The sequence below is a fragment of the Mus musculus genome, chromosome 16 (genome assembly GCF_000001635.26).
Source record: "Mus musculus strain C57BL/6J chromosome 16, GRCm38.p6 C57BL/6J".
NCBI classification, from domain to species: Eukaryota; Metazoa; Chordata; class Mammalia; order Rodentia; family Muridae; genus Mus; species Mus musculus.
In genome coordinates, this window is record NC_000082.6 from 10,468,553 (window position 1) to 10,477,879 (window position 9,327).

A 9,327-nucleotide genomic window follows, 5' to 3' on the forward strand; every position below is an offset into this window, starting at 1 on the left:
TTCCCATCTACTAAAGAGGGAAGCTTCTCTGATGATGGCTGAGCAAGGTGCTGATCTGTGAGTACAGCAGAGTGACATTGGGAATTGTTGTATTGCTATAGCCCTTGAGCAGAACAATAGTTTCCCCCTAGGTCATGGTTTATGTAGTCTCAGGTTCCTGGCCACCAAGTCAGCGTGAGGCATGGGCTCTATCCCATGCAGTTCTTTAAATCCAGAGAGTGTGGGTTACTTCTACAACCTTAGTGCCGCCATTGCCCCAGCATCTCATGCAGGAAGGTCACCATTGCAGATAAAAAGATTTGTATCTGGGTTGGTGTTCACCTTTCTCCTCTGATAGCATGCAGAGTACCTCCCAGAACCACGGACACTAGTCTGCAGGGCCAAAGGCACCAGCATGACCTCTCCGTGTTCAGTGAGTTATGTAGGTGTTGTCTTCAGCAAGGGAGACTGCCTATCAGTCTATGGACAGCTATCAGTAACCAGAGTTGTCTGGGGGGTTCGCTTGGAAGATTTCTAAGGATAAGAATGTGTTTCAGGTGACTGCCCAGTACTCTGGTTAGTAACTTAATTGCTTTGGGATGCGACTGCTAGATCCTACCGAGTAACAGCACAGATGTCCTTCACTGGTGTGGGACACACCTGCACTAGATAACTCTTCATTCACTTTTCTGAAAGTCAAAATCAGACAGAACTGGCCATCTTATCCCTGATCTGACCACCCCAGTCCCAGGTGCCTGGAGTATGAGGTCACAGCAGGGGGCACTCAGGCTAACTTCAATGCAGGACTGGATTGAGGCCCTCTGAAATGAAGAGCCAAAGAACAGCTTTCTTCCCACACAATTTCCCTCAAGGTTCCCCTTACAGTGACACACAAGTAATTAGCACCAACTGGCAGCAGGCAGCAAAGCTTCACAGATCCCCTGCACGTGGAGACTTCAGTCTACTTTAAGCCTTTGTACTTTCCCACATTTGGGCCAGATGCTAGCTCATTGTAAGCAACATCTTTGCACATCAAGATGCTTATCAGCGTCCCTTGCCTCACCTGCTGGAGCCTGATCATTCTCAGTGGTGTTAACTGGAAATGTCCCCAGACAGCTTCAGTGTACCCCAGATGCAGTCACTGCGATTGATCCACTACTCTCCAGATGCAGTCACTGCGATTGATCCACTACTCCCCAGATGCAGTCACTGCGATTGATCCACTACTCCCCAGATGCAGTCACTGCGATTGATCCACTACTCTAGCAGAGCACCTGCCTAGTGTGCATGGAACCCTGCCTTCTATTTCCAGTACTACATAAACCAGACATGATGAACAAGCCCTGCAATCCCAGCATTCAGGAGACAAGCAAGAAGAGTGTTGTGAATTTGAGGCCAGCATAGGCTACATAGTGAGTTCTAGGCCAACCTGGGCCACTGTGTCTTGAAACAAAAAAAAAAAAAAAAAACAAACAAAAACAAAAATTGCTATGGCAACAGGAACTGGAGGACTGAGTAGATTTTCATGGTGTCATGAATCTGAACCCAGCTGTGTGTATCCTCAGGGCTGTGGTGATGAGAATGTGCACGACACACAATGACAGACACACGTGTTGACACATGTGCTCATCATTCTGGAAATGACAATGTCAGTAAGACTGTGACCCCCTCGCCCCACAAGTCCTGCAAAGGAGGACTTTCTGTGGTCTCAAAAGCCACTGGGGCCTACAATCTGTTCCTTGGTGTATAGACACAGGACTCCCAACATGGCCTCTGTCTTCCCATGGTCTTCTCTTCTGTCCCCACTTCTCTGTGTCTTAAACCTCTCCCACTTTTAGAACAGCAGTCATTGGAGTTAGAGCCTAACAAACTTTCCGGATGCTTAACTAAGTCTACACAATCTAGTTGGGTGTGGTGACTATAGTCCCAGGACACTGGCTGCTGATGCAGGACTATGAGAATTCAAATCTAGTTAGTTACATAGCAAGACCCCATCAATCAATCAACCAATCATCAATCAATCAAGCAAGCAAGCATTAATCAATCACATAACAGTTTGATTTTCCTGCCAATCACACTTGTTCCCCACAAAAGCAAATATGTTCATTGAAAAACTGCTGTCAATGATAAAGCCAGTACCTACTGAGCTTCACACATCTCTGCTATGCTCGGATTTGGAGAAGCAGATGAATGGGCTTATTTGGAAAGGAGAACTTACCTTGTGGTTTCTCCATCTTGGGAGGAAGTTCTGTGAAAAACAAAAAAAAAATTTTTTTTTTGAAATACTTTTTCCCAAAATATTTTGGATACTTAGAATTACCCCCTATCTGATGCCCCAGTGGTGCCTAACATGGGAACACTGGGAGCTGAGTCAGCCCGAGCAAACAGCTGGCCTTCACCCATTGGTCTTCCTCTGTGGTTCTGTAGATGACCATCAGATATGTTTATCCTCAATCTCTCCAGACATGATAAGCCCAAATTGAGTGTCTATTGAATATACAATGCTTACCTATGGGAAGGATTGGCCAACAGGCTCCCAAGAGGACACAAAGAACAGTGAGTGAGCCAGCTCATAGGCCCCGAAGCTGAGTATATAGTGGCTGGTTGACTCTAGATGAGCCAGTTCAGGGGCAGAAACAGATGTAAAGGACAAGACAGGATGGTCCATACGAAATCAGAGTCCAGAAACTCAGGACATGCTGTCCAGGAGAGCATGCACAAATGTGATCACCACCCTTTCCCTACTTTAGAGAAACTTATACTTTAACCTATACATATCCTTGCATCTTATATATACACATAGCAAACTGAATTCTGGGTAAATGGACTTCAAAGAATAAACTCACCTCTTCTCTAGAAGTGCCCACTCCAGTAAAGGCAAAGAGAGGGACAAAGGGAAGATGAGAAGTCCAAGCCCTTGACCAAGGTGTTGTCATTGCTTGGCCCACTCACCCCCTTCCGAGGAATAGATTTCTCCTGTTGTTGCTTGCCCTGACTGCTGAACTCTTTACTGCTTATTTCACTATTGTCTTTCTTGTGAAGTCTTCTCTTTCAGAGTGGTGAGGTGCGTCTGGGGTTACACCAGAGGAAGCTGAAGACTTTCCTGTCCTAGGACATCCTTATGGTAGGAGGAAAGGGAGAAGGTTCTGGATTTGCAAGAGTGAATGCTGGGTTACATGGCTTGTTTTATTTTGAGACAGGGTCTCTCATGTAGCTCAGGATAACCCTAAACTCACTAAGATGACCTTGAATTTCTGATCCTCCCGTCTCTGTCTTCCAGGTGTTGAGTTACAGCCATGAGCACCACACCCAGGTTGCCACTGCCTGATGGGAGATCAGAAGCGATGAATTTGTCATTAGAACTATCAGTTTTCTCTGGGAAATGACTGGAAATCCCTGTGGCACACTGTGTGGTAGCAAGGAGAAAATGCCTGCAGGAACATACGTCCAGAAGCTGTGGTGGCTTAAGTGTCATCATCATTGCGGGTGAGGCTGAGACTTCAGGACTCTGGACTCATTCATGAGATGAATTCCTTTGAAATAGCAGACTTGAATCCCTAAAGATATAACTAGAGAGGAGGTGTGGGAAGGAGGACACTCCAAAGTCCAAAGCAAGTTTCTGCTTGCTACAAACAGCTGTGCAGATTGCTCCACCTTGGCCAAGTGTGGCCATGCATACATGTAACTCTGCACTGGGGAGAGGCTGAAGCAAGAGGACAGTGAGCTTGTAGCCAGCCTGTACAGTGATATCCTGTCTCAAAAACCAAACACCCTGGTCCTGCGCCTTGAAATCCTCACTGGTGAAAGTAGATGTCACAGTAGCCTTGGAAACCATGAGGCTTTGAAGGCCATACCCTGCTTCCTTGGTCTCCCTCGCTTTGCCTCCCTAGAACTTAGCTGCCATATAAAAGGGTGAGAGCTACCTGGATGTCTTTGATGAAAATCATTACAACAAAGCTACTTCTGATAAAAAGAACAGAATCTAAGTTCTACCTCCAGCCTGGATGGAGACCTGACCTGAGCTGCCTAAAATACCCTGTACAGTTGTCTCATTCAGCTGGGCCTGTCTGTCTGTCACCTACCTAGGAGCCCACCTGCCCCAGGAAACCTGAGTACTCCAAGACTGGATAAAGGGAAGGGAAGACGAATAATCCCCAGATGAGATAATACACTCTTCCTTCCCAGAAGTGCCTCCCGGGACAGCCGCCAGCATAGCTTCCACCCCATAGCACTTCAGAGTACTAACCTTTCCTTTTCCTTCTTAGCTGATTTGGATATTGCATTAGTTACTTTTCTAACTTCATGATAAGACAACATGCCCAAGGCATTTATAAAAGAAAATGTTTAAATGTGCCAAGGTGGTGGTGGAACCAGGGCCTGGCAGCAGGACCAGCCGAGAGCTCACATGTCACACTGCAAACAGGAAGCAGAGAGCCCACTGAGAATGACACCAGGCTTTTGAGACCTCCAAACCTGCCCCTCCTCCAACAAGGCCACACCTCCCAGTCCTTCTCAAACCATCCGACCAACTGGAGACTAAGCATTCAAACCTTGGAGCCTGTAAGGATGATTCTCCTTCAAACCACACAGCTACTGTCTGAAGCTTGGGCACTCTGTCTCCTAAGGCTCTGTGCCTTCTCGCTCGTCTCCGAAGCTCACCTCACTCACCTGTCCTTCTGCCTCCAGAGCTGGCTTCCCTTTCTCCTCCTCCCTAGTCTGGGCCACTGCTGAGACTTACAGCTCTCCTGCTCGGTCATTTTTCTCTCAAATGCTAACCAAACTTTTCTCAGGCTTCCTTCCAAGTCTATTTCTAACTTGTTTTCTTATCAAGGCTAACAACCCATGAGAAAGAACCCCTATTTTCCCAGTAACAAAAAAAATAAGAAGATTTACTGTGGGGTTGGAGGTAGGGCTCAGTTTGCGGAATACTTGAGGCCCTAGATTTGATCCCCAGCTCTGAACAAAGCCTGGCACAAGCTTGTAATCCTAACGTTTAGGAGGTGGAGATGGTAGGAATGTGGTTCAAGGTCATCCTCACAGTGGATTCAAGGCCAGTGTGGAATATACTAGAGGAAAATTTTCACTCCATTGTAAGCTTACAATGTGTGTAGTGTAGCACATAACAGCGGTAGATTACCACAGAGATCAGGACCCAAAGGAGCATATCCTGTCCGTGGGGATGCATGAAGTCTGCTTGTCTCAAACTTGGGGTTAGCTCTAGTGCTGGTGAAGAAACTCAAAGTAATAGAGTTGATGTAAAAATATTTACTAATCCATTTTCTTAGGAGTCACTGTGCCACATAAAGTAGAATTTAGCTAATATAACAGTGCCTCCAAAGTACTCAAAGATAAGTAGCTGGCCAGCCTGTTAGAGATAAGCAAAATTTGCAATGCTAGGCTCTCTAAGGCAGACCGGACATTAGGCCCATCCCCAAAGAAAATGTCTCTAACAGCCAGCTCAAGGGGCAGCACAAAGCTGCAACCGCCTTTAAATAAGTCCCTTGCCTCACCCCCGCTGCCCAGCTCTTATCAGGAAAAGCCAGGTGGGCAAGATGAATTTGGGTAACAACTTCAAGAAGAACAACACTTTTTTTTTTTTTTTTTTTTTTTTTTACAATAAAGCTTTTCCTTTTCCTTAATTAACCTCTAAGTATGCTGAATTATCTCTTAGTGTTTGGGATTCACACTGCTTATGTAGGCAAAGAAAGCCTCATATGCATCATTTAAAGATGTTGGAAGTTGAAAATAAGCATCCAAGAGTCGACTGAAGTGATGTCATCTACTCTCTGATGTCTTGATGGTGCTAACTTGTACAGTCTCAGAAAACCAGAGACTGAAGCAGGAGGATAATTTAAGGTCAGCCTGGGTTTTATAATGGAATTGTCTCAAAAATAAAGTCAAGGATGGTGGCTAACACTTGTAATTCCAGCACTTGGGAGAGTGTGGCAGGAGGATTATAACAAGTTCAAAGTCAAGCTGGTTTACTCTTTCTCAAAAAATAAAAAGAAAGGAAGAAAGACACAAAGAAAGAGAGAAAGGAGAAAAATGCGCTTCAAGTGGACTCAGTAGAGAGGAATAGCTGAGGAGGACCTTGAACCCCTGATCCCCCTGCCCCATTCCCAGTGCTGTCATTACAGGCATGTGCCACCATTCCTGGGTTATATAGTACTGAGATCAAATCCACAGCTTCACAAATGCTAGCAAATGCTCTACCAACCAAACCACATCCCCAGCGTGGTTCACTAACTAAAAATATCAAAGTCATGTTAAAATGTCTAGAAGACTAGGTGTAACAACACATTTCTGAAACTATGATGTGATGTAGCCATGGCATGATATGGTGTGATGTGATATGACATGGTATGACATGACATGGTGTGACACAAGATGACATGTGAAGTAGCTCCCAGAGAATGACATTCATACACACCCAACACAACATTTATCTCTCTAGATCAAGAAATAAAGGAAAAAGTCCCCTCTGACCTGGAAGCATTGACAGTCCCTTACTAAATCCAAGCTAACTGCTTTGATTGTTTAATCAAGGCCTCCTTAACATTCCTGAGCCAGCAGTCTCTGGGAGCTGGGTGTCAAGCACTCTCACTGAGCTTGCTGGTTTGCTTTTAATTTTTGTCTTGGAGGCCACTTGTGCATGGTTCTGGTCTCCCATATTCCCCTACTTCGAGGGACACTTATCTTGTTTGATTTACCTCCAGTCGGAAATCTTTAAGAGACTTCAGCTTTAGTTTTAACTAACAGTAAACTCTGCATGGGCAGGGATTTTGTCTTCTGTTTACGTGTACTTCCCTCTCTGCCCTAGGCAGCACATTTGAGCTGGAATTAATAAATATGCCAATGCCTACTATGTACTGAGTCTTGGGGACATGATGTGTGTGTGTGTGTGTGTGTGTGCGTGCGTGTGTGTGTGTGTGTGTGTGTGTATCTGTGTCTGTGTGTGATGGAGACAGAGGGCATGTGCATGGTATATACAGGTGTGCATACCTGTGCACACATTGGAAGCTGTAAGGAACTCTGGTGTCCTACTCTGTTGCTCTAAACCTTACTCCTGTGAGACAGGGTTTCTCACTGAACTTGGAGCTAGGCTGGTGGCCAGCAAGCCCCAGTGATCCTCCTGTGTCCACCCCAACAATTGCTGTAGATATGCGCAACCACACCACCCTTTTTACATTGGTTCTGGGACTTGTGCTCAGGTCCTCATGTGCATCCAGCAAGCACTCATTACTGAGTCATCTTTTTGCCCCTGGTTGTTATTAAACAGTCAACACCATTTCTGATGCAGATACTGAGGCCCCGAGGTATTCAAAGCCCAACTTGTTCATGATAAGTCAGGGATTAATTCCATATTTGTAAACAGAGTTCAGTGGCTCAGGCCTGTTACCCCACACCTTAGGAAGGCGGGCAGATTGGAAAGATCAAGGTCTCCCTTGTTTGCAGAATGAATTCTAGACCAGACTGGACAACTAAGAGAAAGTCTGTCTCAAAACAGAAAGTAAACAGAGACTGAGGTTCCAGTCTCACAGTGGGGGAGGCTCAGAGTTCTATCTTTATTACCATAAGCAAGAAAAAAAGGGAACTGGGGAAAGGATTCAGTTTTACAATTAAGTGCTTACCTTGCAAGTGCCAGCCCCTGAGTTTGTTCCCCAGCATCAACATAAAGAATCCCAGTGTGGTGGCACAGATTTGATACCAGTGCTGGAGAGGTAGAGACAGGCAGATCCCAGGGGCCAAAACCCCCGAAGCCAGTGAGAACCCTTGTTTTAGAAAACCAGAGTGGACATGGACTGAGGAAGACATTCAAAGCTAACTTCTGGCCTACATACAAACACACAGACACACACAGAGAGACACACACAGGGGGGGAGAGAGAGAGAGAGAGAGAGAGAAGTCCCCCTCATGGGCATTTTTGGTGTGAGGAATTACATCACTATAGTGCACTTACAGTAGTTTATAGTTGCAACAAGATACCAGTGTATTGTAGCAACATTCTGCCTGGCTGAAGAGTGTCTGACAGAAGTCCATAATGGGGGTATAGCGAAACAGTTCCCTGGCCGTGGTGTAAACTTAAACCTTTTTGTCATGTAAGAGCTTCCAGGAAGCAGACACCAATGCAGAATTGGGGTACCAGAGGCCTTCAGGCATGATGCCTCTAAAGGACAGTGGGGTGGGGGACAGACACTCTAGGAGAGCAGGTAGGTCTGATATAGGAAAAAGAAGAAAGAAGGGGGTTTCTATAGAAGAAGCTTTCAGCTGGGTTGACCACGAAGAGTGCCACACTATTTAGACAGGTCCAGTTCTGTGTCAGGATATGTCTCACTGTCCAAAGCTGTGTGGAAAGCACTGGGTGTCTACTATACTTGCATGTATAGGGGATCTAGAGGACACACACTGATACTTTATAACTTTGAATCTTGTCTTCCTCATATCTCAGTGAAAATAGAACTACAACAAGGTCCCTATTATTCTAGAGGTTACCTCAGAGAGGAACGTGGGGCCAGAGACCACTGGAGGGCTTGTGGTGGGGTCAGTGTTGACCATGATGGGGTTTGGAGCTAGGGAGGCTATGGCCATCAAGAAGGCAGAAGAGATAACGTAGAGGTAGTGTGATTGTCAAGGCCATGGTGGGGCTAATGGAAACGACAAAGGTAGTGGGGCAGATGACAGACAAGGGCAGCAGGAGAAAATATGGTGCCCAGAAGATGAGGATGGTGGAGAAGCAGATGGTGCTGATGGAGATAGAGGAGATGAAGGCAGAAGAAGGGGAAGTGGTCATGGACATGGCGTGGTGGTGATGGAGATGGTGGCGAGTTACTATGATAATTGTGGGGATGATGATGGTAGAAAGGAGTGGAATGGGGTGGTGCATTGGAGTTCTCTCTCCTGAATACCACACCTGCCTTCACACATGATCACAGGCCATGCTATCTTTCTGGGCGCTGCCAGTCTGTTTCTGCCCACTCTTCCCGTATCTCTTCAGTTACAAGCCAGCAGTGCATTCCATGTGCCGTTGGGAAAGATCCATGAAGCAGAGGCAGCAGCACGCATCCCTAGAGAGTGGCCAAGGTGACTCAGGCAGTTGTATCAAGGTATGGCCTGTGGGCAGGCATGCCATAGCCACAGGGACTTGCCCAGCCATGCCTGTAGACCTGGAGAGATGGCTTCCTGGCCACTCAGAAGGAAGCAGGAACCCCGGAGAGAGTTAAGTTCCTGTTGCTCGGCTTTACAAACCCACAGCTGGACCATGGTCTGTGACTACAAGCTTCCGTGCAGGGTCTTGATGAATGTCATCCTTGGATCAGTGTAGGGATGACAGGTCCACAGAGGGAAATT

At 46.3% G+C, this 9,327-nt stretch overlaps 1 long non-coding RNA gene across 1 annotated transcript; it reads left to right on the forward strand.

The window, feature by feature from the left end:
• The first annotated feature begins 1,450 nt into the window (after nt 1-1,450).
• Nucleotides 1,451-4,551, forward strand: Gm41420. Its single transcript, XR_875901.3, has 2 exons — nt 1,451-3,103; nt 3,260-4,551. It is a non-coding gene; the product is annotated as a predicted gene, 41420 (long non-coding RNA).
• Nucleotides 4,552-9,327: the final 4,776 nt, after the last annotated feature.